Source organism: Pongo pygmaeus, chromosome 2 (assembly GCF_028885625.2).
Source record: "Pongo pygmaeus isolate AG05252 chromosome 2, NHGRI_mPonPyg2-v2.0_pri, whole genome shotgun sequence".
Classification (NCBI taxonomy): Eukaryota; Metazoa; Chordata; class Mammalia; order Primates; family Hominidae; genus Pongo; species Pongo pygmaeus.
Window position 1 is genome coordinate 73,115,469 of NC_085930.1, and position 27,520 is coordinate 73,142,988.

At 39.6% G+C, this 27,520-nt stretch overlaps 1 long non-coding RNA gene and 1 other non-coding gene across 3 annotated transcripts in view; both read left to right on the forward strand.

Moving 5' to 3' along the window:
- The first annotated feature begins 7,500 nt into the window (after positions 1 to 7,500).
- Positions 7,501 to 27,520, forward strand: part of LOC129033653 (uncharacterized) — a 72,845-nt gene continuing 52,825 nt past the window's right edge. The window contains exons 1-2 of one of the 2 annotated variants that reach the window (XR_008501639.1): positions 7,501 to 7,591; positions 8,942 to 9,007. This is a non-coding gene — a long non-coding RNA (uncharacterized LOC129033653). Of the gene's footprint in view, positions 7,592 to 8,941; positions 9,008 to 26,050; positions 26,196 to 27,520 lie in introns of those variants that run through there. The other variant, XR_008501642.2, reaches the window with a different exon arrangement.
- Positions 16,669 to 16,772, forward strand: LOC129034450 (small nucleolar RNA U13). The gene has a single exon (XR_008501924.1). It is a non-coding gene; the product is annotated as a small nucleolar RNA U13 (small nucleolar RNA).

Sequence of the window (27,520 nt, forward strand, 5' to 3'; positions counted from 1 at the left end):
CCAGCTTCTCCTCTCAACTACTGTGTGTTGTAGCACAAAAGCAGCCACAGATAATACATAAAAGCAAATGAACATGTCTATGTTCTTTTTTAAAATTATTTTTATTTTTTGAGATGGAGTCTTGCTCTGTTGCCCAGGCTGGAGTGCAATGGCACAATCTCAGCTCACTACAACCTCCATCTTCTGGGTTCAAGCAATTCTCCTGCCTCAGCCTCCCGAGTAGCTGGGACTACAGGTGCGGACAACTACACCTGTCTAATTTTTGTATTTTTACTGGAGACAGGGTTTTGCCATGTTGGCCAGGTTGGTCTTGAACTCCTGACCTCAAGGAATCTGCCCACCTCAGCCTCCCAAAGTGTTGGGATTACAGGCATGAGCCACCGTGCATAGCAACATGGCTGTGTTCTAATAAACTCAAGTGAACTTGGAGGCCATCTCAGAATTCTGCCTAATGATAGCTCTTACCTGAAAAATTAAATCAGATAATATGACGGTAGAACATTACACACTTAGAAGAGGAAATATACTGTATTTGGCATATTCTTTGCTTGGAGGATAGACATTTAAAACACAGCTCCTTAAAAGACAAAGTTTTTTTTTGTTTTAACTTTTATTTTAGGTTCGGGGTACATGTGATGGTTTGTTACATAGGTAAACTCATGTCACTGGGGTTTGTTGTACAGATTATTTCATCACCCAGGAATTAAGCCCAGTTCCCAATAGCTATCTTTTCTAATCCTGTCCCTCCTCCCACCCTCCACCATCGAGTAGACCTCGGTGTCTGTTGTGTTCTGAAGACCACGGTCCTTCTTTGTGTTCATAGGTTCTCATCACTTAGCTCTCACTTATAAATGAGAACATGTGATATTTGGTTTTTTGTTTCTGCATTAGTTTGCTGAGGATAATAGCCTCCACCTCCATCCATGTTCCCGCAAAAGACATGGTCTCGTTCTTTTTTATGGCTGTGCCGTATTGTATAGTGTGTATGTACCACATTTCTTTATCCAATCTGTCACTGAAGGGCATTTAGGTTGACTTTGCTATTGTGAATGTAAAAATGTTTTTGTTAGTGTGAAGAGTGCTGCAATGAACATTCATGTGCATGTGTCTTTATGGTAGAATGATTTATATTCCCCTGAGTATACACCCAGTAATGGGATTGCTGGGTTGAATGGCAGTTCTGCTTTCAGCTTTTTGAGGAATCGCCATCCTACTTTCCACAACGGTTGAACTAATTTACACTCCCATGAACAGCGTATAAGCATTCCCTTTCCTCTGCAACCTCACCGGACTGTTATTTTTTTACTTTTTAATAATTGCCCTTCTGACTGGGTGTGAGACGGTATCTCATTGTAGTTTTGATTTGCATTTCTCTAATGATCAGAGATATTGAGCTTTTTTCATGTGCTTTTTGGCCACATGGATGTCTTCTTTTGAAAAGTGTCTGTTAATGTTCTTTGCCCACTTTTTAATGGGGCTCATAAGCACAAAGTTAACCTGAAAGCCCTGAATAATCAATTTTTTAGTTTTGCTCTTGTTGCCCAGGGCTGGAGTGCAATGGCGCAGCCTCGGCTCACTGCCTCCTGGGTTCAAAGGATTCTCCTGCCTCAGCCTCCTGAGTGGCTGGTATTAGAGGCACGCACCACGATGCCCAGCTAATTTTTTATTTTTAGTAGAGACGGGGTTTCACCATGTTGGTCAGGCTGGTCTCGAACCCCTGACCTCACGAGATACACCCTCCTCGGTCTCCCAAAGTGCTGGGATTACAGGCATGAGCCACTGCGCCCAGCCTGGATTCTGGCTTTTACTCTATGCTTCAAAGCATACTCCAAGATTACATTTAAAGATTATCTAATGGCTTATTCTAGTGCTCTCATGATTTTATTTCCCTTTTGCTCTTTTTAAAAATGTTAATTCATCTGGAATGTATCACGGTGAAACATGTAAGGCTTGGATACAACTTTCTCATTTTTTTCCCCAGAGGGCTACTCAGTTGCTCTGACATCATTTATTGAACAGACCATCTTTTTCCATTGGTAATTGGTGGCATTTTATAATATACTAAATTTCTTTCTGTATTTGAGTCAATTTCTGGACTTTGCATTTATAATTCATCGAGTTGCCTTGTCTATTCATATACCATACCCTTTAACTTGTTAGAGCTTTATACTATACTTTAATATCTGATACAACTAAAAAACCCTTTTTTTTATTTTTAGGATTTCTGAATATTCTTGCTTCTTTATTTTTCCATATTATAATGAGCTTGTATAGTTTTTAAAAGTCCTTTTTTAAAATTGAGTTTTTTGCATTATAGATTGGGAATAATTGATATCTTTATGTAGTTAAGTCTTTTTATCTAAAAATACATACATCCTTCCATTTGTTCAAGTTTTCTTCTGTGATCCTCAGTGGCATTTTAAAGTCTTTTCATATAGCTCTTGTTTACTTCATAAGTTTAAGAATTTAGTCTTTTTGTTCTAATATAAATAGGGCCCTTCTATTTTTAACCCAGTGTTGTTTCAACGATTCTTAAAAGCCAAAAAAAGCATTTATTCTATCTTAATAAATGAACTTTCATAAACATATAAGTAGCAATAGGACTTGTAAGTTAATTCTGTCCTAAATATTTCACTGGTAGGAAGAAAACAATCAAAAACCTTTCCCAAATCCATACAAGTAAAATGATATTAAGAATACATTGAAATGTCTCTTCTTAAGATCTTTTTTTTTTTTTGGTAGAGACAGGGTCTGGTCATGTTGCCCAGGCTGCTCTCAAACACCTGTCCTCAAGCAATTTCCCCACCTCGTCCTCCCAATATGTTGGGGTTACAGGTGTGAGCCACTGCACCTGGCCTTACCTTACAATTGGTTCTTGACTGACTTTTGAATCTTAAAATAGGATCCATGTAATTTTCTCATTCTTACAAGTCACTCACTCTTCTTATTTTGCCTATTTTGGGTACACATATTATTTCTCAGGGTGCTCTTTTAACTGTTTACCTCTCCCTAGGGGAAGGCTGGTAGCTCAGCTGTTCTGATTCTGTCTCACCGATATCTTCGGACACAAATGTTTCCAGGAAGTAGAGCTCCTAGATCAAGCAGAAGAGGCTGCTGATGCCTCCCCTTCTTCCCCACCTGTAGGTTCCCATCATCATAACCTGGCAAAGCAGTCATAGCCTGGGAAAGCAGTACTTATGGAGGAAATTAAAGCTCTACCCAGAACTGAGAACATTTCCAAAGTCAGCTACAAAGAAGAAAGGTGGAAGCCCTTTTAGAAGACTCCAATATTTGTAACCTGGGAGGATGCAGGATACAGGAGTGAGTTGGTCTGGGAAGGGAGCCTGGAGCTGGAAGAATACTGGTCTGTGTAGCCCTACGATGGAACAGCCTCATGGAATGGGAGTTTTCCTTCAGTGAGTGGCCATGTTGGAGGCTCGCATCTCATTCTTGGACTCGAGTTGCTTGGCTCTGACTTTGGAAGAACAATTGATAGGGCGGGGAGGGACTAGAGGCTATAATCTCCTTTTCCTAACACCCCAAAGCTCCCTTACGGCAAAAATTCTACCTGTAACATTTTCTTGGCTTAATTGGTAGTTATCTATATTTATTGAAAAGCAATCAAGAGGCCTTCTGCATAACAATACAGTACTATTAATAATAAAAAGTAGAAAGGCCAATATATTTGTAGAACCAAGCCCTGTACCCATCCTTTACATAGATTCCCTTATATTTTTAATTTTTAATTTTTTTTTTTCTTGAGACAAAGTCTCAGGCTGCCCAGGCTGGAATGCAGTGGTATGACCTTGGCTCACTGCAGCCTCCACCTCCCGGGTTCAAGTGATTCTCCTGCCTCAGCTTCCTGATTAGCTGGGATTACAGGCGCCCACCTAATTTTTGTATTTTTAGTAGAGACGGAGTTTCACCATGTTGGGCAGGCTGGTCTCAAACTCCTGACCTCAAGTGATCTGCCTGCCTTGGCCTCCCAAAGTGCTGGAATTACAGGCGTGGGCCACCACACCCGGCCGGATTCCTTTATTTTAATCCTCACAGCAGCCCTATAAATTTAGTAGTACAATCATTTCAAATTGATAGATGAGGAAGCTCAGGTTTAGGGAAATTAAATAACCCATTCATGGTCACATAGCAAAAGGCAGAGTCAGGATTTGAAAACAAGCGCCTGACTTTGATGGTCATGCTTTTTACCACCACTCTTATGAACATTCATGGTAAACCTAGATATTTTGAAATAAGGGTGAGGAAAGGGCTTAAAGTTGTTTTTATATATTAAATACTCCATCCTATCATTTTACATATTAATATATTTAGTTTAAAATGTATGTTATACTGACAGAGCTCATGTCTTTGAGAGATATTGTAAACTCCATTCACAGGCATTTTAATGCTTTTGCCTTTAAGTGAGTGATGTACTCATATAGACATTGAAATATAAGCAACCAATCAACTAGAATGTTTATTCTTCAGTGCTCCGAAGATTATTCTACTTGTGACTATAATTCTGTACTCAGTTTATAACATTCTTGCAGAGATGTCAGGATGTGTGTGTGCGTGTGTGTGTTTATTATGAATAATATGATTTCCTTGTGGGCGTGAATTTCATCCTCTGTGATTCCTGTGCCCTAACCATATTGCTAGGCAACACCAAGCAACACACATCCCACATTTTCCTAATTCCTTTTGATGTTTCACAAATGGACCTTTGCTTTTATCTGCAAGCAGAATAACACCAGTGGGTTTAGGATTTTGGCTTTTTAAATAATCAGGTGTCCGGTGAGATCAAAGCTAAGTGACCATAACTATCAGAAACTGACAGAAAAAAGGAAGAGCTGGCATGAAGCAAATGCACATATTTGTTTTAAGACTTTGGCTGATGATTCGTTAGTGAAGTCTAATGTGATTTCTACCATTCTGACTTTGTAGATGACATCAAGGACAGTGAGTAGGTTGGCTTCCTTCCAAGGACTTAAAGTCCTCCTAGGGCTTGGAGGGTAATTACATATGAAATACTCTTTCTGATACTGGCAATGTTGCACACATATCATTTTCCAGATGAAAATCAGGTGCCCATCTCCTCTGTCAAAATAGAAACCAATACTTTCAGGTCAAGATCCAGAATCTGGCAGGTGTAATGCACAGACATCACATCACATCACAAGCGAAAGTGCATTTACAATTGTCCTGCCTTCTGTGTGTAGGGAAAGGTCAGAGAGAGGCCTCAGTGGGCGTGGAGAATGCCAGAACTGGGCCTACAGTGGACAAGGGCTCAGCACTTCATCACCACAAAAAAAGATCATTTGGTTTTTCCCCATCCACTCAAGCCAAGCCACAGAGAACCACAGGAAGTAAGACTGACGAGTTTCCCCACTGCTAACTGACAGTATTTGGGAAGTTGTGCTGCCCAAGTTAGAAAGCCCCATGATGGCACTCTAAACTAACACTCAACCTGTGAAAGCAAATATGTTATAATACCTTACTTGCAGGCTTGGGGAAGAGAATATTTTGCCAGACGGGAGATGAAACAGAAATGGGGCCACTGGTAAGAAATGCACTTGTGGGAAAATATGATTGTATTAGTTATCTACGGCTGTGTGACAAGTCTCCTGCACCCCACCTCCCCAAAAAAAGCCCTGTTATCAGCTTAAAACAATATTAAGCATTTACTACTTCACTCAGTTTCAATGGGCCAGAAATGGAGGAGTGATGCAGCTTGGTAGTTCTGTCTCAGGATCGCTTATGAGATTGCAGTCCAGATGTCAGCCATGGCTGTAGTCATCTGAAGGCTTGCCTGGGACTGGAGGAGCCACTTTCAACAGGGTTTACTCAGGTAACTGGCAAGTCAGTGCTGGTGATTGGCAGGAGGACTCAGTTGCTCACCATGTGGCCCCCAAGCATCCTCTAACATGGCAGCTGGCTTCCTCAGAGCAGACAAGCCAAGACAGAACAAGGCAGAAGCCACAATATCTTTGACAGCCTAGTGTTGGAAGCCACGCTCCATCATTCCCACAATATCCTATGGGTTCTACAGGTGAGCCCTACTCAGTGTGGGAGGAAACTACATAAAGGCATGAATACCAGGAGGGGAGTGTCACCAAGGGCTCTCTTGAAGGCCAGCTACAATAATGATGGAGACGTTTCTGTGAATACAATACTGAGAAGAATTTCGTGTATTGGTTGGGTGATGGATGGCACTCTGTCACGGGTCTCAATGCAAGCCGCAAGCCAGTGCCTGCACTGGAATCATCTGGGGGCACTTTTTAAAGCACTGGTTTCCCTGGACCATTCCGTGGATATTCTGATTAAGTCAAGGATGATGCCCAGGTTTGGGAACTACTAGATTAGATGATCTCTAAGGTCAAGTGCAACCTTAACAGTGTTCCTCAAACTTACCTGATCATAGGTATTACCCAGGGAATTTATTAAAAATACAGATTTTTTTGGGCCCCACCTCCAGCTTCATGAATCAGAACATCCAGGGATGGGCCTGAAAATCTGTGTATTTATTTATTTATTTACTTAAGAGACAGAGTCTTGCCAGGCTGGAGTACAGTGGCACCATCATAGCTCACTGCAGCCTTGAATTCCTGGGCCCAGGCGATCCTCCCATCCTGGCTTCCTAAATAACTGGGATTACAGGCATGTGTCACCACACCTGGCTAATTTTTAAAATTTTGTTGTTGAGACGGAGTCTTGCTATGTTGCTCAAGCCGGTCTTGAACTCTTGGGCTCAAGTGATCCTCCCACTTTGGCCTTCCAAAGCACTGGGATTACAGGCATGAGCCACTGTGCCCAGTCTGTGATTTTGTTTAATTTTTAACTTTTTTGACCAGGTCATACATTAAAAATGATGGGAAATTCCAAAAGGTATAAAAGAGTGTCATTATAAAGTCTCTATCCCAAATTTGTTCTCTCAGTATCCCAATTCACCTACCTGGAGGTGCTCAATGTTGTTGGTTTCTTGTGTATTCTTCCAGCAATATATGAATATATGAGACATGTAAAGTCAATATATTTATTTTAAATGAGAGAGAGAGTGTGTTTGTGTGTGTATTTTTTTTTTAACTCAAGGCAAATCTAAAGGGTATGCAGTGAAAAACAAGTTTATTCCTGGTTCTGATCACCAGTTTTTTCCTTCAGATTCACTTTTACCAGTTTCCCGTGTGTCTCTTTAAGAGACAGGATGCTGTTAGTTTGTCAAGTGACTCAGGTGATTCTTATAATCTGGTGCTTGGGACACCCCAGTTCTGTAATATAAGTTATAATAGAAGCTGAAACAGCTGGAAAACCTCACTTGGTTACACATGAGTTGCATGAAGTGCATTAGATTGTATCTGGATATCTTAGTTACATTTGTTCATGTAATCATTATTTACCGAATAATGATTATTTACCAGGCCAAGTCATTATTTGCCAGGCCAACTCAACGATGAACAATGAACCCAGCTCACAGGAGCTTGCAGTCTAACACAGGAAACAGCCACCTGCATCTGTAAAGGTGTGTGCAGGGTGCCGCAGAAGCTCCTTGGCATCAGAAGTGAGTGGAGGCTTCTGGAAGGAAGGGATTTCCACAGAGGTAAAAATGATGAGGAGGTGGGGCTCACTGGGCAAATGGAGAGGACGATATTCCTGGCAGAGAGAAAAGGACAAATACAAAGTTCCCAGGCAACCAAAAAGTAGAGCGTTTTGGTGTTTGTGCGCGGAAGAGGCTCAAGATAAAACAAGAGAGGTAAACTGAGGTCAAAATAAGATGAGGAAAAGACACGATGGCTCTGAATGTCAGATATTAAATTTGGGAATGATACGATCAGCATGGGAGAAAAATCGATGTGGGTGTAAAAAAAAATGGACTAGAAGGGGGCTGGGCATGGTGGCTCATGCCTGTAGTCCCAGAACTTTGGAAGGCCAAGGTGGGAGGATCACTTGAGCTCAGGAGTTCAAAACCAGCCTGGGCAACACGGCAAGACCTCGCCTCTACTAAAAATACAAAAACTAGCCAGGCATTGTGGCGCACACATGTAGTTCCAGCTACTCAGGAGGCGGGAGGATCGCTGGAGCCCTGGAGGCTGAGGCTGAAGTGACCAGTGTTTGCTAAACCGCATTCCAGGCTAGGTGACAGAGTGGGACCCTGTCTCAAAAAAAAAAAAGAAAGAAAGAAAAAAAAAAGACTAGAAAGGAGTGGTAACAACTTGGAGGTGGGAAGGTAATTTAGGAAGTTGTTATCAAAATCCAAGAAAGAGACCAGAATGGACTGGATTAGGTGGCCATTGTAGGGATGCACAAAACTGGAAACATTTTGAAGTTATTAAAGAGGTAGATTCACCTGGACTTGGTGATTGATTGAAAACGGCTGTAACTGGGACATTTCCAAATTTCCAGCATAGGCAACCACCTGTGTTTCAATAGGGAATACCTGTGGGAAAGTGCCTGGGGAGGAGGCACGTGGGAGGGTGAAGGGTAAGTCTAACATTCTGAGTTTGAGGAAGAGAGAAGACATGGGTAAATTAAAGTTTAGACTCCAACAGAAAAATAAGAGTCTGTTTGTGATGGTCCATGGCAGGACAGGCATCTTCTGATTTCTCTTTAAACCTTATTTAGTTTGCATCTCTGCCCACATCCCCACACTCTCTTGCCCACCATAAAGCAGGCTGGCACTGACAGTCCCTTCAACCTTCTCCACAGATTGGCGTGGAAGGGGTGAACGAAGGTCCTGCCCTCCAAGCAGCTGCATTCACAAAATTCCGAAGCTGGCCAATAATATATTCGGTTCTGTAAAAAGATATATATTTTTTTTTCTGAGGCAGGGTCTCACTATATTGCCTAGGTTGCTCAAAAATAATATTCCCAAGATGGTTATAAACAGTTTCATGTTTCCCAGAATCAAAAACCGGACTCTAAATTCACTTCCTTGATTGATTTATTCTAGGTACTGATGAGACCTCTTTAGTATTACACTGGCAACTGACTGCACTGCGGATATGTTTGGAATAAGGTAAGCCTGCAGCCACGGTTTTTATGCCTTTTGGAGTTTTGGCCAGAATGAACAGAGCTTAAGCAAATTAGATATTTGAAAATACCTTTGTTTTGTTCCGTGAGCAACTGCCAGAGGCCTTTTAAATTGTGATGGTGACTAACAAAATAAGATCTTTGCTATTGTGCAGAGAAATCTGAAGAATTTTATCCGTTCTTTCGTTCTTGCTAAATGGTGCATTGTATGCTATCTGTGTGGTTTGGGTCTAGGATAGATTTCTCTCTGAACTTCACAGCATGGGTGGAAGAGAGTAATTTGGCCTTTCGTTTTCTCTGGCAGCCGGTGCCAGTCCATTTATATGGTATGTTCACAGGAGAGCTGACAAGTGTTGAGAGGTTTTATTTGATATGCGTTTTTTTTAAAGTAGAAAAAAATCCGTAAAAATAGGTACTTGTTAGCTAGTTTTCCTAGTTAGTCTTCAGATCATAACCAAATGTTTCATTAAGGAGTTCCACCTCAAACAGACGAGCTACATTGAATTATCTGGGCTGTGTTTAATATTCACAGTGTAACCATTCATGGCAAGGGCAGTTTTTAATGATAGAAATGCAAACCCACATTATTTTTCTGTGTAACTTGTAAAAGCCGTGCCTTCTAAAATGGGGCTGCTTATGCTAATTTGTTATAGTTAGTGAATTGCAGGCAGCTCTGTGAATTTACTTTTCTTGGCAGTTCTAGAATATCCTGCCATAACACATACTGAAAAACTGTTTGACGGGTTATGAAAATCTGGATGTACTAAAGGTACATCTTGTGCAAACCATAAAATAAATACATGATTACATTTTTAAAAATCTGTTATCAGGTTAAGGAAGTTGTCATTATAACAACCCAAGGAAAATTAAACAGTTTTGAATGGATGATATACTTTTTCCACTTGTACATACTGTAAATACTTTTAGTATCCAACCCTCACTCTATTTTGCTGGTCTTTATGAAAAGACTGCCTACTGGAGGTAAACTGTATTTCATATAGGTCATATAGAACCTATCTTGGAAGTGGATAACACCTCATTGCAAAGGTTAATTAATATTCTCAGTAAAGCATAAAATTGTCAGAATTATTTGGCACAAAATATAATTTGAAATTTTTATTATTTTTAGTCAAGCCAGCAATGTTCTGTTACTTCAAGGATGTTGATTATGGGGTCTGTCAATATTAGTGTTGCCAGTGATGTGTGATTGCTTCATTCATGATAAATGAATTAAGTATGTAATTTGGTTCTATACGTGTTAGCTATATACCAAACCAACTCCTTTGAAACAGTCTCTAATCTCAAGGAGCTTGTAATTTTAATAGATGTTAAGATGTTAAGACAAAGGCAATTCATTTGTTCAACAAATATACTGCATATTGAGAATTTACTACGTACAAGACAATTCATTACACTTCTTGAGGCATGGGGACTACAACTATGGTGAATAGGAGAGATTTGGTTCCTATCCTTGAATTCTACCAGAAGACGAACATGAAACAACAAATCATACAATTACTTAATAATTATGTGAAGTGTTCCAAACTACATCTACAGGGTGGGCTGAGGATGTATAATGAATGAAGTGAAAGAGCAAACTTTTTAAAAGGGAACTCCTGAAGGTTAAATTGTGTTTGCAATTAACTGGAATAAAACCTTAATCATCTCAAAGAAAAAAAGAGTTCTTGTTAAATACAAAGTAAAAGATCTCTAAAAGAAATATGGTGGTGTTTGGTGAGAATCTTATACAGTCAGGAAAATATCCTTGCATGCACTGAAGGCATCTTACCACTTGAAGGAATGATTTTTCATCCTAGGATAAAAGTAGGATTTTATATTCCACTTTAAGAGGAAAAATAGATAAGAAATGCAGATGGCCAATTAACTTCTTTAGTAGAACTTCATGTACGTGATAAAGAATGAAACTTTAACAAAAAAACTTTAACACGTTTATATGCTCATAAAAACTTCAAATTGATTAAAATTCTTCAGTGACAAGGTTAGGGTCCTTGATCAGTGAATGTTCTCACATATTTCTAAGCAACATAGAAGGGTTATATTTGAAGTAGAAATATAAAGAAGAGTCATACAAAGAAAGCCAAAATTGAGTAAGAAGTGTCAAGAATATGATTAATTTTTGTAACCTACACTTTCAATAATGAATTTCAACCAAACCTAATTAATCTTACATTTCTAGCACAACATACAATTTTAAAGAATGTGTCATTAAAGAGATACATAATCGGAAGTAAAGTAAATATCACCTAGGCTTAGATTAGGGAAAAATATTGGTTTTGATTTAATTTTTGAACAGGTAATATGCATATTATTGAAAATTTAAAAATTGTTTCACAACCCTGTTCCCCACCTACCTAGTTCCCAACCACCCTAGACACACACAGACAGCTGCACACCTGACGTTCTTTTCTTTTTTCTTTTTCTTTTCTTGAGGTGGGGTCTCACTCCATTGCCCAGGTTGGAGTGCAGTAGCACCATCATGGCTCACTGCAGCCTCAACCTCCCAAGCTCAAGTGATCCTTCCACCTCAGCCTACTGAGTAGCTGGAACTACAGGTGTGCACCACCATGCCCAGCTAATTTTTATTTTTATTTTTTTAAGGGATGGGGTCTTTTAAGGGATGGGTGTTGCCTAGGCTGGTCTCAAATTCCTGGGCTCAAACCATCCTCCCCCTGGTTGGCCTCTCAAAGTGCTGGGGTTATAGGTATCAGCCACCACACCTGGCCCAGATGTTATTATGTGTACATGTAAGCATAGTTTGTTTAGCACATACCAACAAATCTTTTTTCCTAGGTAGTACTGGGTTGCTACAAATCTTAATGTAGTTTTTCTTGTCTCTTTTTATGCAAAAGGTAGCGTACTGCAGACACTGTTGTGACATTGCTTCCCCACTACCCACTTAATATTATTTATTTCTTGGAGATCTTTCTAAATCAGTACATGGACCCTTTCCCTTTCTCCTTATTTACAGCTGTTTAGTATTCCACTATATGGAGCTACCATAATTTATTTAACTAGTCTCCAATTGATGAATATTTGTGTTGTTTCCAATAAACATTTCTGTAGTGAATAGTCTTATGTAGGGTCATTTCACAAATATATCTGTGGAGGTAGAATTGCTAGCCAAAGGAATAATTAGTAATTTTGTAGATATTGCCAAAATGCCCTACACCTAAAGTTTATAGTAACTTAATGCATTTAACAGTAATACATAATAATATTTTCCACTTGATGTCATCAAACTTTTTTTGTGTGTGGGAACAAATGAAGAAAAATGGTATCTAATTTTTCCTGTTGTTTTTCTCTTGTACGATTTTCTTTTGGGCTGTTTGTGTTTTTCTTCTCAACTTAAGCTCTTTTGTATTAGGAAGATAAGACCTTTATTAGTATGAATTACAAATATTTTTATCTCATCATATAAAATAAATTTTATTTTATAAATAAAATATAAAATAAATTTTATTTTTATAAATAAAATATAAAATAAATTTTATTTTTATAAATAAAATATAAAATATAAATTTTATTTTTATAAATAAAATATAAAATATAAATTTTATTTTTATAAATAAAATATAAAATATAAATTTTATTTTTATAAATAAAATATAAAATATAAATTTTATTTTTATAAATAAAATATAAAATATAAATTTTATTTTTATAAATAAAATATAAATTTTATTTTTATAAATAAAATATAAATTTTATTTTTATAAATAAAATATAAATTTTATTTTTATAAATAAAATATAAATTTTATTTTTATAAATAAAATATAAATTTTATTTTTATAAATAAAATATAAATTTTATTTTTATAAATAAAATATAAATTTTATTTTTATAAATAAAATATAAATTTTATTTTTATAAATAAAATATAAATTTTATTTTTATAAATAAAATATAAATTTTATTTTTATAAATAAAATATAAATTTTATTTTTATAAATAAAATATAAATTTTATTTTTATAAATAAAATATAAATTTTATTTTTATAAATAAAATATAAATTTTATTTTTATAAATAAAATATAAATTTTATTTTTATAAATAAAATATAAATTTTATTTTTATAAATAAAATATATATTTTATTTTTATAAATAAAATATATATTTTATTTTTATAAATAAAATATAAATTTTATTTTTACGTACCTGAATTTACCAATATTTTCTTTTACGGCTTTTGGATTTGACTCACAGTTGAAAAGGTCTACCATATTCAAGGTCATTAAGAAAGTATCCTGTGTTTCTCCTAGATCTTGGGTAGTTTTTGGTGTTTACCTTTACATTTTGTATTCATTTGAAATTTGGCTGGGTATAAGATAGGCTTTACCCTAGAATGCTGCCCAGGTAGCTCAATATCAAATATTGAACTATCCCTATTTTCATTCCACTCTGATTTATAATGCAGTTTTTATCCCACATATATTTGGATCTATTTCTGAACTTTTTTTTTAACATACATATTTTTACATGTTCCAACTCAGAAATGTTCCATGCTGTTTCTGTTTTTAGGCTCCTTTTAGGTACCTGCCGTGCTTAATTTTTTATTTTAAACATGGTTTTCCTGTTAACAAAGTTTGCATTAGTTGCTTCCTTGAGCAACACCTTTAGAAATTTAAATGTGTTTGAAATGATGTGAAAATATTATTCATATCAGAGCTAATTCTGCAAAAGCTGAAATCTTGTGGGAAAAAAATCTATTTCAAGCGAAATCCCCTAAATCCCAGGGAACCTCCATATACTCAGATCAGAAATATTTTTTGATTCTACATAATGTATTTTAAAGGGATAAATGGATTAACTGGGCAGGGAGTTGGAAGAAAGTGTTTTAGCTCTGCTTCTGAATCCCCCAGTGTGATCGCTGGGACACTTCACCATAAATTGCATTTATTGTAGGGCAGTTTTGTCACTTAAAAAATATTTTTAATTGGAAACAGCAAGCTGGTTATATAATTGTAATTGCAGGATTATAATGAAAATATCAGGCCTGCAGGTTTTACATAATCACATGCAAAGTCATGTGCAAGAGTGGAAAAAGGGAAGAGCAGAGATATGTCTGATTATTTACTCTCTGTGGGGTGTACACAGATTATTTCCGGTGCAATTTAATCTGGAAGATTATATAGCTGAGAATAAGAGATCAAGTAGATATCCTTGAGACACCAGAATCTCATGAGTCAGTTGCAAACATCAGGCACGTAGCCTGCACTTGATATTGGATAACTTGCTCATGTTTTATTCCTGACTTTCCTTAAGCAAGGTCTGTTCAAAAAGCTTGAAATTAGTATTCGTTTAAACAGGGAAGCACTGGAACCAGCTGGCATTCTGTAAATTAAATCAGTGGAATGGGAACTTTGAATAGTTTTTTCCTTAATTATTTTGCTAGGTTGTCACTACAAATGGCCAAATCCTAAATCAGCTCTTTCACTCTTCCCAAGGAAGTCGTCAACACTAGCATTTTACAGTGTTTAATGAATTATTTTCCAAACATACATTAAGTTTACTGTAAACAAGGGTATTTATAAGAATACCATGACTATTTGACATTTGGGTAAGAATTATGTCGTACTCTAGAAAAAAGAGAAAGCAATTTCAGTACTATCAGAATCTGGAGCAGAACTTAGTCTTGGGTGGAGCTTACATATGAAATTGAAATTAAAAAAGAAATCAAAATTACTCTCCAAGTTTTGGACAGGGTATTTTTATTCTTCAGAATATCGATCATGAAATTAGAGTGAATACATCAAAAGTGTGTGTTTAATTTCTTCAGTGGAAACGTGAGCTCATCTCTTGGGGAAAAATATCACTAATTGTACATTGAATAGTTTTTGCCCATAAATAGCAACATGTATAAATGCAAATACATGAAGTCAAAATTAATTTTAAATACTTCCTCAGTAAATGTATAGGTTTTTATTAGTAATCTAAAAGAAGGAAAAAAAGCATTACAGAGAAAATCTCCAATTTTTTTAAAGTTTATTAAATGTGAGCTTGAGTTACTTTCTTGTATGACATGATTGACCCATATGTGAATTTTTTCTAAGAATAAGGAAATGGGTGAATCAAAATTGGGACTAGAAGGTTGGATGATTTAAAGGCTATGCTTATTTAAATGTTCTATTCTCTCAAAATAGTACATCTTTGGGCTTGCTTACACAATAGTGAAACAGCCTACTTGAGGTAACTTACAATAATCCCAACACTTCGGGAGGCTGAGGTGAGAAGATGACTGGAGCCCAGGAGTTCGAGACCAGCCTGGGCAATATAGTGAGACCCCATCTCTCCCCCAGCCCCCCCAAAAAAATCACTGGACTAAGGTGGAAGGAGACAGGGCAGCTGTAAAGTTGCTAGTATGAGGGACAAGAATTAATGTAATGGTGGGCAGCAGGTGATGATTCTGTGGCAAAGCAACAAAAGCAGGGATTACAATTTATTTCTGTTTATAACCATCAACACCTAGTTTGCCTTTCATTGTTTGCTGATTTTGTTGCCTGGGAAGGATGAATCTCTCTGATTTCTTTTTAGTGGTTCTTCATGAAGCCTACATGTGAGAAATGAAAATTGAAAATGCATTTTTTAAAAAGGAAAATAAAACTTGTATAAAATCAAATTACTCTGGCTCATGTATAATAAAATACAATTACATTAATCCTTTCCTAATTATTTCATTGTAGGGTTTGTGGATTTTTTTGTAATTAATGAATTTATTAAGCACCTTCTATGCTTAAGGGAATAACTTTGTCTCTATTTTTTCAGCAAATTATTTTGTGTGAGTGACAAAATGTATGTCCCCTTGCATGTAATATTTAAGTGTATATTAAATGTCTAATATGACTCAGGTCACAAAATTTCAGAAACAAAGACAACATTAACTGTCAGCTCAGGAAAGTTTGTTTGTTTTTGAGATGGAATCTCACTCTGTCGCCCAGGGTGGAGTGCAATGGCATGATCTCAGTTCACTGCAACCTCCGCCTCCCAGGTTCAAGCAATTCTACTGCCTCAGCTTCCCGAGTAGCTGGGATTACAGGTGCCCACCACCACGCCTGGCTAATTTTTATATTTTTAGTAGAGACAAGGTTTCACCATGTTGGCCAGGCTGGTCTCAAACTCCTGACCTCAGGTGATCCACCTGCCTTGAACTCCCAAAGTGCTGGGATTACAGGTGTGAGCTACCGTGCCTGGCCAGGAAAGTTTTTCTGAAAGAGACTAGTCAGTTTTTTTCTCTCCTTCTACATATTGCCTATAATTTTCCAGGAATCAGAGAATTGGATTATTCATGCTTAGAAAGGAATAAAGTACAGGACTTACAGGATTCAGGAATTTTTTACATGATCTCGGACGACTGCTTAACTTGTCACTGGGGGCACTTTGAAGGTGTTGGGTGTTTGTGTGTGTGTTTCACACTAATCTTTTTTTTTTTTTTCCTGTAACTTTTCTTTCCTGAGTTAGTGGCTGAAGATGCCATAGAGGGAAGCAGAGGTGATACAGAGAAAGGCTAGGATAACTGAATGACAAAGCAGTGGTTTCAGAGGGTTCATTGCAGCCTCTGGATCTGGGGACGGGTATCACAGGTAACAGCCTGTCTAGGGAAGCAATTGGAAATGCCATTCCTCTGATTCTTCTATAGTTCATGAGCATGATGATTGGGTGTTCATGACATGTGTGAGATGTGCCACCCTCTGAATCTTGTTCCCACATCGGCACATTACCCATCTAACCTAAAAAGAAAAAAAAAAAATGTTGCTCCTCTCAGGTGTGAAGGCAGTTGAAATTAGAAGGGAAATCAATATAGCACAGAAATGACAAAACACCTTGGTTTTCAGGAGGAATGGGGTGAGGGGCACATATATTTGAAGTCATGGTGAGATTCTTTCATCTCTGAATATCTTACCTAACAGGCTCCCTGGATTCTTTTTCTGCTCTTTGGAATCTCATGGCTTATGTCTTAGATTTCTTCTTTCCAACAATTACTAAAAGCACAGAAACAGACATTCCTGACTGCTCATTTCTAGTAATAATCTTTTAAACGAGAGCCTCTCATGTTCAGAGTCCAGTCTCCTGCATTCTACTCACGTTTCTGCCTCAAATGTCCCTCTAAAATCCAAGGTACAACTCTGAATTCTAGGAATTCTCCAACCCTTTGCTGTAGTTCCAAAATGAACATTTGCCAGAATCAATTCTCAGGTCAGTCTCGATAAATAAATATATTCTAAAGCACCCTATGCAAACTGTTACACTATGGGAATCTTTCTTCTAGATGTGGATTTTCTAGAAATGAATCTTTAGTAATGTTAGCAAATTTAGAGTCTCGAGGTATCTGCCAAATCTTTCCTCTGTCAAGCATTTTGTGGCTAATCTATTCATTTAATTTTTCTTACAATTCTTTTTTTTTCTAATTATAGCTGACAAGCTATGACAACTTGCTATGGTCAATATGTTGCCTGACCCTCCTTTAATAAATATCACAGTGCGAACGATATGTGCATGATGCTAATATATTTTATTCTTCCTCTGAGAAAAGTGTTATAATGACCTTACTTCTTGGGGGAGAAATGTGGGTTGCTGCTTATTCAACATGCTTTTAGGTTTGACTTGCTATCATATGTTTTCTTCTTTTAATCTAGACTTTTCTGTGTTTTCTGCATTTTCATCACAGACCATATATTACTGGCATATATTACTATCATAAAAAATCATCTGCATAAAAACATCTTGCCCTCATCAAAACCAACAAAAATGGAAACTTTGAAAGTGATATATGAACACATACACATATAATTTTTTTTTTTTTTTCAGACAGAGTCTTGCTCTGTCGCCAGGCTGGAGTGCTGTGGCACAATCTCGGCTCACTGCAACCTCTGCCTCCCGGGTTCAAGCGATTCTCCTGTCTCAGCCTCCCAAGTAGCTGGGACTACAGGTGTGCACCACCACACCCAGCTAATTTTTGTATTTTTAATAGAGACGGGGTTTCACCATGTTGGCCAGGATGGTCTCGATTTCTTGACCTCGTGATCCGCCCACCTTGGCCTCCCAAAGTGCTGGGATTATAGGCATGAGCCACTGTACCCGGTCACATAATGTAATTTTTAAGCAAAGATTCAGAGAAAATAAGTTTTAAAAATAGTGAGATCTGATGTTTACCTAGGACTTTACCATCTGATAGTTGTTTTCATATATGTTATATTAGAGGTAGAATAGTTTAGTAGTCTGAAGTCAGACAGCTCAAATCTTGGCTCTGCCACTTACCAGATATGGTTTGGGCAAGGTATTGACCTTCTCTAAGCCTCAGTTTTATCTCTGTACCTGTTTCCTAAGATCATTATGAGGGTTTGGTGGGACAATGCATAGAATATGCTTATAGGGGCTAGATTATGCCAAATGTTCACTTCACATTACTTATTGTCTTTTTCTTTTAAATCACAACACTCTTATGAAAAAGTAGGGCATGTGGGTTTATCTTCACTTTACCAAAGAAGAAAATAATGTTCAGAGAGATTAGGTGAATGACGGGTAATTCTTTCATTTTAAACTGAGTTTCCATTGCAGTCTTAATGGCAAGACTGGAAAACGGAATCCGATGAGTTCCCTGGGCCCTTTCCTTAGGGAAGAGCTAACACACAGGGAATGTGAAACACCCACTGAGCCACTCTTTTGGGGTTAGAACCCCCAAATATCTGATACCATCAGATATTCTATATAGTTGCATAGCTAATGGCTTCAAGTTCAACTTGAGCTGAATGTTAACAGGGTAGATTCAAATCATTTTTCACTTTTTTGGGGGCTTGGAGTGGGGAGGTGATGAAGAGCAATTGTAATAACTCCAGTAACTTTCTCATTTCTAAATGAAAAGTACTTCTCTGAGAATTTCTGTGAGTAGGTAGCCTGTGAAAGCTACTTTTAAGGCTCAGCTTCTTTGGTTAATGCAGCTTTGCTAAAGGTGCATACAGGCCTTCATACCACACAGTGTTGGCTGGCCCTAGCCTTATTTAGCTGGGAGATATGTTGATCCAGTGACTTTATATGAGGCTCATCTTTTAGAGCTACTTGAAAAGTAATGCCTCCCATCAGCTTGTGACAAAGATGCACTCTGCCATTTCTTCCTAGCAATTACGTTTTCTGTTCTAAATTAATGTCACCTCACAGCATTCTTTTACCATTCTTTGGCATTTAATCCAATTTTCTTCTTCCTAACAGACAATTTTAAAAACAAACTCATTCCCTTTAAAATGAACTGAAATGTTAAAATGTTTCCTAGGAACACATTCAGTCCTCATTCTATTGTTGTTTCTTGCAAAAATATTCTCGGATTACTCAGCTTTGAGAGAAACTAGGAAAATGAAAAATTCCCAATAAACAAAGGGGGATAATTCACTTTATAAAAGAATGCTTTTCTTTGCGCTGGCATGTGTAATAAAAAGAAAGAAATACAAATTCTTTATTCACTGATGGGTTCTGTTAGCAATACATTTAATTTTCAGACACAAAATGTTAGGAGTCAGTTGACTACCAAAATCTCTGAAATCACATGGTTGAGGAGATAATTTAAAATGCAAACATTTGATACATACCAAAGTTTTCAGTGATACAGCTATTTGGCAACCTCAAAGTGGAATCTACAGAGATGGTCTGGAAAGTCAATATTAAAAGACTCATAAAATCATGTCTTCGGATTGTGATGAAAACATAGTTTAGCGAACTTAATTCTAGAAGACAATAAGCTGGAAAAGCAAGGTTTAAAAGCCAGACCACAGACAGAGAAGTACTTCACATAGGCACAATAATCGTCAAGAAATAGATAAATGTATTAGATATTTATTTTTATTTGTAAAAATTCTAAGAAGCTATCTCATAACTACAAAATGCCACACAAGCATAGCAGCCTTTATCCAATTGCTATATGTCCTTGGGCATGTTTTTACAATAATAGAAATGTTAGTTTTGCTGTTCACATACAAACTCCAATTTAGCTAATTAAATCTCAGCCTTAATATGATTCTACTGGAATTAAAGAAAGATACTGCACACATTACTTCCTGCCCTGACCATTTGAGTGTTGCTGACAGCAGTTAAAAAGGCATCGCATCCCTTTGGTGTGGCATTGCCAGGTTTAAGAAAAACAATGCCAGGCAAACTGGGCAGAGAAGTTGGAAATCCTTCAGGAATGAGATACAACATGAGTAGGTATGTGTGCATACACATGCAGGTAGAAATATATGTTATTAATATTTACCCAAAACTTGTTACAGAGCATATACAACTAATTTTCTTTAAAATAGGTGGCTGTCAGATTAAATTCATAATGTCTCAACCTTGATGAAAATTCTGTGTGTCAACTGCAGGCTATAAAATCTATTTTTTTAAAAAAAGGTTTACAAAAACAGCAAAAATGATAGATTATTCACATTCTACCCTCCCAGTTTTAATCCAAATCCCCGTGGAGGGTAAGATGAATTGCACTCCCAAATCAAGACATGTATAAGGAAACTGAATTAATGTTAAGTGTTGCAATTGCCATTTTTTAAAAGCAATCAAAGCTCCTGGAATTAGTTTTTCTATCAAGTTTTATCCCTAGCATGAAATTCAGATGCAGAGTATGGAACTTGGGCAAGGCAGGATTGTATTTTCCAAATACGGCAGCAGCCACCTGCCCTTTTAACAGTGTGATATGGGCATTCCTTCATCAAGAAGCGGGGCCAATAGTACATTTTATTGAATATGGGTGGACCAATGGCAGGGCACAAGGGTTGCTATATGACTTCCAGAGCATAAGTCATACAGTGCAATACAGCTTCTTCTGGGATCACTTTCTTGGGAGTGTGTGTCTTGGGAGCCCTGGCCAACATGTAAGATGACTAGCCAGCCTGAAGCCACCATGCTGAAGAGACTGTGTGGAAAAGCTCCATATAGATGATAGAGATAGAGATACCTGAGGAACCCCACTGTTCTAGCCTCCAGCTATTGAAGTCTTCCACCACCAACCTCCAGAAAAGAGAGAGCCAGCCTTCAAATTATTTCACACCCAGGCTTCAAGCCAGCCCTAGCTGATGCTGAGGGCAGCAGAGACCAGCCATTCTCATGAAGCCCTGCTCAAATTACAAAGTGGTGAGCAAAATAAGTAGTGTCGGCTGGGCACTGTCACTCAACTGTAATCCTAGCACTTTGGGAGGCTGGGATCGCTTGAACCTAGGAGTTCGAGACCAGCCTGGGCAACATGGCAGGAACATGTCTCTACAAAATAAATAAATAAGTAGTGTCATTCTAAGTCACCAAGTTCTCCGGTGGTCTGCTGTATAGCAGTAGATAACGAGAATATTAGGATTTGAAAAAAAAAAAAACTTTGTTACAGTTAAATGCTAAGTATAAATGAATATACCCATAGGGTCGATTGATCAGCAAACTAATAAACTGTAATTTAAATTACAGCTTTATTGTTGGAGAAGAGCTGCTGACATACATGGAAGTAAGTGTTAGCTGACTGGGTCTCTTAATGAGACTTCTGAAACTTAACCATAGTCTCATGTCTCGATTTCTTAACTATGACCATCAAGTTAATAAAAAGGCAGAGGGTGTAGCAACCTTTCTGTTGCCTGTTTCTCATGATTCTCCAGGTCAGGAATTGGGGTAGAGCTCCACTGGGTAATTCAAGATGGTTTGACCAGGCATGGTGGCTCATGCCTGTAATACCAGCACTTTGGGAGGCCAAGGTGGGCAGATCACCTGAAGTCAGGAGTTCAAGACCAGCCTGGCCAACATGGTGAAACCCCGTCTCTACTAAAAATACAAAAATTAGCTGGGAGTGGTGATGCGTGCCTGTAATCCCAGCTGCTCAGGAGACTGAGGCAGAAGACTATCTTGAACCTGGGAGGCAGAGGTTGCAGTAAGCCGAGATTGCCCCACTGCACTCCAGCCTGACTGACAGAGGAAGACTCTGTCTCAAAAACAAACAAAAACAACATAAAAAAGAAGGCTTGAACTCACTTGGCTGCTCCTCCACGTGGCCTCTCTGCATCTGTGTGCTGGTCTCTGGTCTCATCACTCAGTAGTGTAGCCCAAGCTGTTTGTTTGTTTGTTTGTTTCAGACAAGTAGCTGGGGTTACAGGCATGCGCCACCACGCCTAGCTAAGTTTGTATTTTTAGTAGATACAGGGTTTCTCCATGTTGGTCAGGCTGGTCTCGAACTCCCGACCTCAGGTTATCTTCCTGCCTTGGCCTCCCAAAGTGCTGGGATTACAGGCATAAGCCACAACGCCTGGCCTCCCCAGGCTTCTTTAAAGCATGGAGGCTGGCCCCCCAGAGGGAGGAAGCAGAAGCTGCCAGACCTCTATGGCCTGAGCTTGGAAGTCTCAGAACATCACTTTCATTGTATTTTTCTGCTGCCAAATGAAATCACAAACCAAGTCAAGGAGAGGGAAGAGACTCCATCTCTTGAATTGTGTGACATTATGTGCATACAAGATGAGAAAAAATTGATGGTGGCCATTTTGGAGAGAAAAGGGAAGAGCAATTGTGTCTGAGCAGGGAGGGAGTGGTTCTAATTCTGGTTCTGCTAATAACTAGCTTTGTGGTGTTGGCCACGTCACTTGAAAATGCTTAACCGGTTTGCTTAAAGGACAGGTGAGCAGAATGAACCATAAGCTCCAAGCCCCTGTCTAGTTCTAAAAATTTGCTTCTAATCAAGGCAGAACCTACATTAGCCTAAAAGGTGGGAGAGGAAGGGATGTCAACAGAAACACAGTGAGTGAATTATCCACTTGTGCTCTTCTGGGCTGCTGTTTAACCTTTCACTGTGGACTGGTGTGACATCTCCCTCATCAACCATTATACAACCTCAGCTTTTGAGGCCTTTTCTTCTATCTTTAGGACTTTGTTCCTGTTACAACTTATTCTACTTCAGCCTCACAAGGTGGGAAATCAAAATACTATTTTTTTCAGCTAAGGTATTATCTCTTACAGGGAGTAGGAAGCTTTAGGTTACAAAACAAGTTGGGAGAAAGATCCTGGAAATGAAGCTTTGAGAAAATAACATAGAACATCTCTTATAAATGTTGTGTCCAACAATCTGAATCCAATATTGCAAAATGAGACCTCTGAAGTAAACTGAAACAGATGGGGGGGGGCGGTATTTTAAAAACTCTTCAACCATAGGCTTTATTACTTTGAAATATACAATTCTTTCAGCAAGTATTCCCAAAACTTCATTGTAAGAGGACCACAAGTTGCCACAGGGGCCCCCTGAGCTAAGTCTTTGATCAATAGTTGATGAGATTCAATTTGTAATATCTATGCTAGGTGCACAGGGTCTCTATCTTGAGCTCATAATTCAGTAAATTAATCTGGTGCTTTCTAATTTGGGGTACTAAGTTAGACATAGCATTTGAGCCCTTATTGGCTGCATCCATTCGAGGAATTTCAGCAACAATCCCCCAGGATCAGGCCTCTGTATACCTGGTGCTAGCTAGTTACTTGTGTGCTACAGAGACACTAAAAGAACTGGAACTGAGATCTACCCAATCCTAGATTATCTTTGTCATTAAGCTCTCAACCCCTCCCTATGCCCTTCCTACTCTATTGTCAATTATTCTCAGGCCTAGTTTAACTAAAAAGATTCCCCAAATGAGGACACAGTAATGTTTTTGGTCACCATAAATAATATAGAAATCCTTATGCTCAAGAATGTAGCCTACCATTACTATTAAAACATAGAGGCCAGGCACGGTCGCTTATGCCTATAATCCCAGCACTTTGGGAGGCCAAGGTGGGCAGATCACTTGAGGTCAGGAGTTTGAGACTAGCCTGGCCAACATGGTGAAACCTCATCTCTAATAAAACCACAAAAATTAGCCAGGCATGGTGGAGTGCTCTTGTAATTCCAGCTACTCGGGAGGCTGAGGCAGGAGAATCGCTTGAGCTTGGGAGGCAGAGGTTGCAGTTGAGCTGAGGTTGCACCACTGCACTCCAGCCTGGGTGACAGACTGAGACTCTGTCTCTAAATAAATAAATAAATCATAGAACATTGTTAGATCTGCCACTCACTCATTTTAAAAAATTCCTTCTCTAAACTCTCATTGTTATCTCTCCTAGCCAAGATTATCCCCTCCTTTCCCTAATACTTTGACACTGCCTCCTCCCCAATTTCCAATGCACCCATTCTGCCAAAATTTCAATTTAGGCAGTTCAAGTCCAAATACAGGAAGAATATTCTTTCAAATGTTATAAGCAAAGATTTGAGTCCATCTGTGAACGGTCACTGAGTTCTAAAACTTTTGGGTGAGAGGGCGGCAAGGAAGGAGCAGAACTTGAAGATCTCAAATCAGTAAAGGTTTTGTTATTTGTTCAATTCTCATTGTTCCTTAATCCTCCCATTCTCTTAACCACCTTCTGATGATAATCTTCAGTAAAACTACACACCATAAGAGAAGATGGGAAAAACAGGAGTAGCAGTAATCCATATTAACAAGAAAGTGAAATTTGGGGGTTGAACAGCAGATCTAGAGCTACTTCCTTATGGTATTTGCACCCAGGAATCAACCTAAAAAAAAAAAATCCACAGGAACTCATAATCAAGCAAAACTAAATGCCGCCAAATGTGATAAATGTGGGACATATGTTCACTTAAGTCCTGTCCCAGGAATGCCCCATCTTACCACATTCCATCAGGACAGCTTCAAAGTAATGTTAAGAACAACAATCACAAAAAATTTCGTGTTCTCAAGGGACCCATGGTATGAGAACACACACAACTCACCTAAGGCAGGGATTTTTTATTTTGAATATAGTGACATGGTCTGGATATAGACTTTTCTTAATAAAACTACCCACCAGAAAGCTACACAAGAATATCAGTAAGTGGCTGGGTGCGGTGGCTCTCGTGAGCCTGTAATCCCAGTGCTTTGAGAGGTCAAGGTGGGAGGGCAGCTTGAAGCCAGGAGTGTGAGGTCTATCTGGGCAACGCAACGAGACCTCCTGTCTATAAAAAGATTTTTCAAAATGAGCCGGGCATGGTGCACGCGCCTGTAGTCCCAGTTACTCAGGAGGCTGATTCAGGAGGATCGCTTGAGACCAGGAGTCCGAGGCTGCAGTGAGCTGTGATCATGCCACTGCACTCCAGCCTGGGCAATACAGCAATATCCTGTCTCTAAAAAAAAAAAAAAAAGAAAGAAAGAAAAAAAAACAACCCACAAGGCCGGATGCGGTGGCTCACGCCTGTAATCCCAGCACTTTGCGAGGTCGGGGCGGGTGTATCACTTGAGGCCAGGAGTTCGAGACCAGCCTGGACAACATGGTGAACTCCTGTCTCTACTAAAAATACAAAAATTAGCTGGGTGAGGTGGCGCACGTCTAATCCCAGCTACTCTGGAGGCTGAGGTGAGAGAATTGCTTGAACCCGGAAGGCGGAAGCTGCAGTGAGCAGACATTGTGCCACTGCACTCCAGCCTGGGTGACAGCGAGACTCGGTCTCAAAAAAACAAACAAAAAATGCCCCCACAAACCTGTTAACTGGGTTAAGTTAATGTAAGAAGTCTAAATATCAAAGTTCTAAGCATGCCCTGGCTTAGCCTCTAGAGCAGGTCACTGACCAGCAGGGTGGCCTTGGACACCGTCTTTCAAAGCCTGCTACTCAGCAGGACGATTGGGGCCCTGACCACAGCAGTAGCTTCATAGATAATGCTCATGATTACCACAGCGCTTGCAGCAATAGTTGAGCTTTGGTGGAAGGAACTGCTGAAGTTCCTGACATGATGGGGCAGGGGGTCCGAGTCATTTGGATTTAGCCATAAAATCGGAAAATCTGGAGCAGTATCTTGTGATTTCCCACTCAAGACACCAAAGGGGCCGTATTGAGGCCCGTGACACCCACTTCCTTCCTTTTCCGGGGAAACGACCCCTCCTCCATCAAAGCCGGCCGCGGCACGCCGCCTTCCCACTAGAGTTTGCGGACTCGACCGCATCCCGCCCCCAGCCAAACCCCACCACGCGCACGCGCACGCGCACGCGGCGAAGCCGGCGCCCCGGGCTGGGCGGGGAAGTGCCCGAGCCAGCCGAGGGTCCCGCGTTCCCTCTAGGGGGCGGGGCACGGAGGGGGCGGGGCGATCGCGAGGCCCCGCCTTGCCCTTGGCGGCCCTGGGCCATGCGGAGGCCCACGTGAGTAGACTGCCGCTGGCCCACAGGCCGGGGCGCGCAGGCGCACGGCGGGGCTGGGTCGAGGGCGGAGGTGGCAAAAGGGTGAAGGCGGAGGGGGGAGTGCCTGGGAATTGGCGCATACGCTTGGCGGGGTGCCTCGCAGCTGTCTGCGGGTGGGGCCGCCGCTTTCCCTTGCAGACGAAAGCTGCTGACGGGAAAACCACGCGGGAGGGGAACGTCTAGGCCCTGGCCCTTTCCCCTCAAAGGCCGCGGGAACCTAGGACTGGGCAATCCTGGCAGAGGCTCTGGGCATTATTACAGATGGTCGTTGAGGGTCGCAAGGACCAGGCCTCGAGGCCCTCCTCGGCCAGCTACCAGCTGTGACCTTTGGAAAGTCACTTGGCTCGCGCCTCAGTTTTCCCTTTTTTTGAGGGCTTGCGGCCTGAGAGTGGCCAAGAAGAGAGTTAATGTCGCAGTCACTACCTGCCTAGTGGGTATTTAGGTGCCCAGTCACGCCTTTGCTCTCGGAGCCGGTGCCTGGTGCAAGCACTGCGGTGGGTTCGTGCCCTACCTTGGGGACCGCAGGGCTGACTCTGCCGCACTGCCTATGCGAGCTAGGCCCCAGTTTCCTCATCAGGGCACAGAACTTCCTTCAAAGGTAATGAAAAGAGGTGAAATCTGTGTCACCTTTAGTCCCTGGCTCATAGTGGGCTCGTAATCCCGGTTACAGGCTTCAGGCCGCGCACAGGGCATGTAACTAGAGCTGATCCTTTCATAGGAGGGGAACGCAGACACCATGCCAGCCGGTTGTGCAGGCCCGCCGAACAGAGGTCGATTTCCACTCTGTAGGCTGGCCAGGGAGAAGGAATGCAATTATTCATTTATTAAGTACACTCCCGTTGATCCCTGCCGTAGAAAAAGCTGCTCAGTCTTACTTTGCAAATCTTTCTAGTTTAGTGTTTTAGAAAAGATAAAGGAAGCATTTCATTGATTATCTTTTCTAAATTTACTCTTACAATTAGTCCTTTTCTAATGATCAAGAAGGAAACGTGATTGATCTGTATTTGTGGAGGTTATTAGTGTATTGGAATAACATGGGATAAAACAGTAATAGGAGAGCTGGCAAAACCAGATACTCTTCAGTTGTTAACTGTTGAAAGCTTGAAAAGTATTCATGTTCTGTGCTGTGTTACACTCTTTTTTTGGTCTCAAAAATACCCCTACCTCCATTGTCTCTAGGTGGTCCTTAAAAGCTGTTATTTTTTGTAGACGTTTATTTTGATCTTAATTTCACCTTTTCCTGGTTCTGACGGTAACCACTGTTAGATCCTGTTGCTACAGGAGTT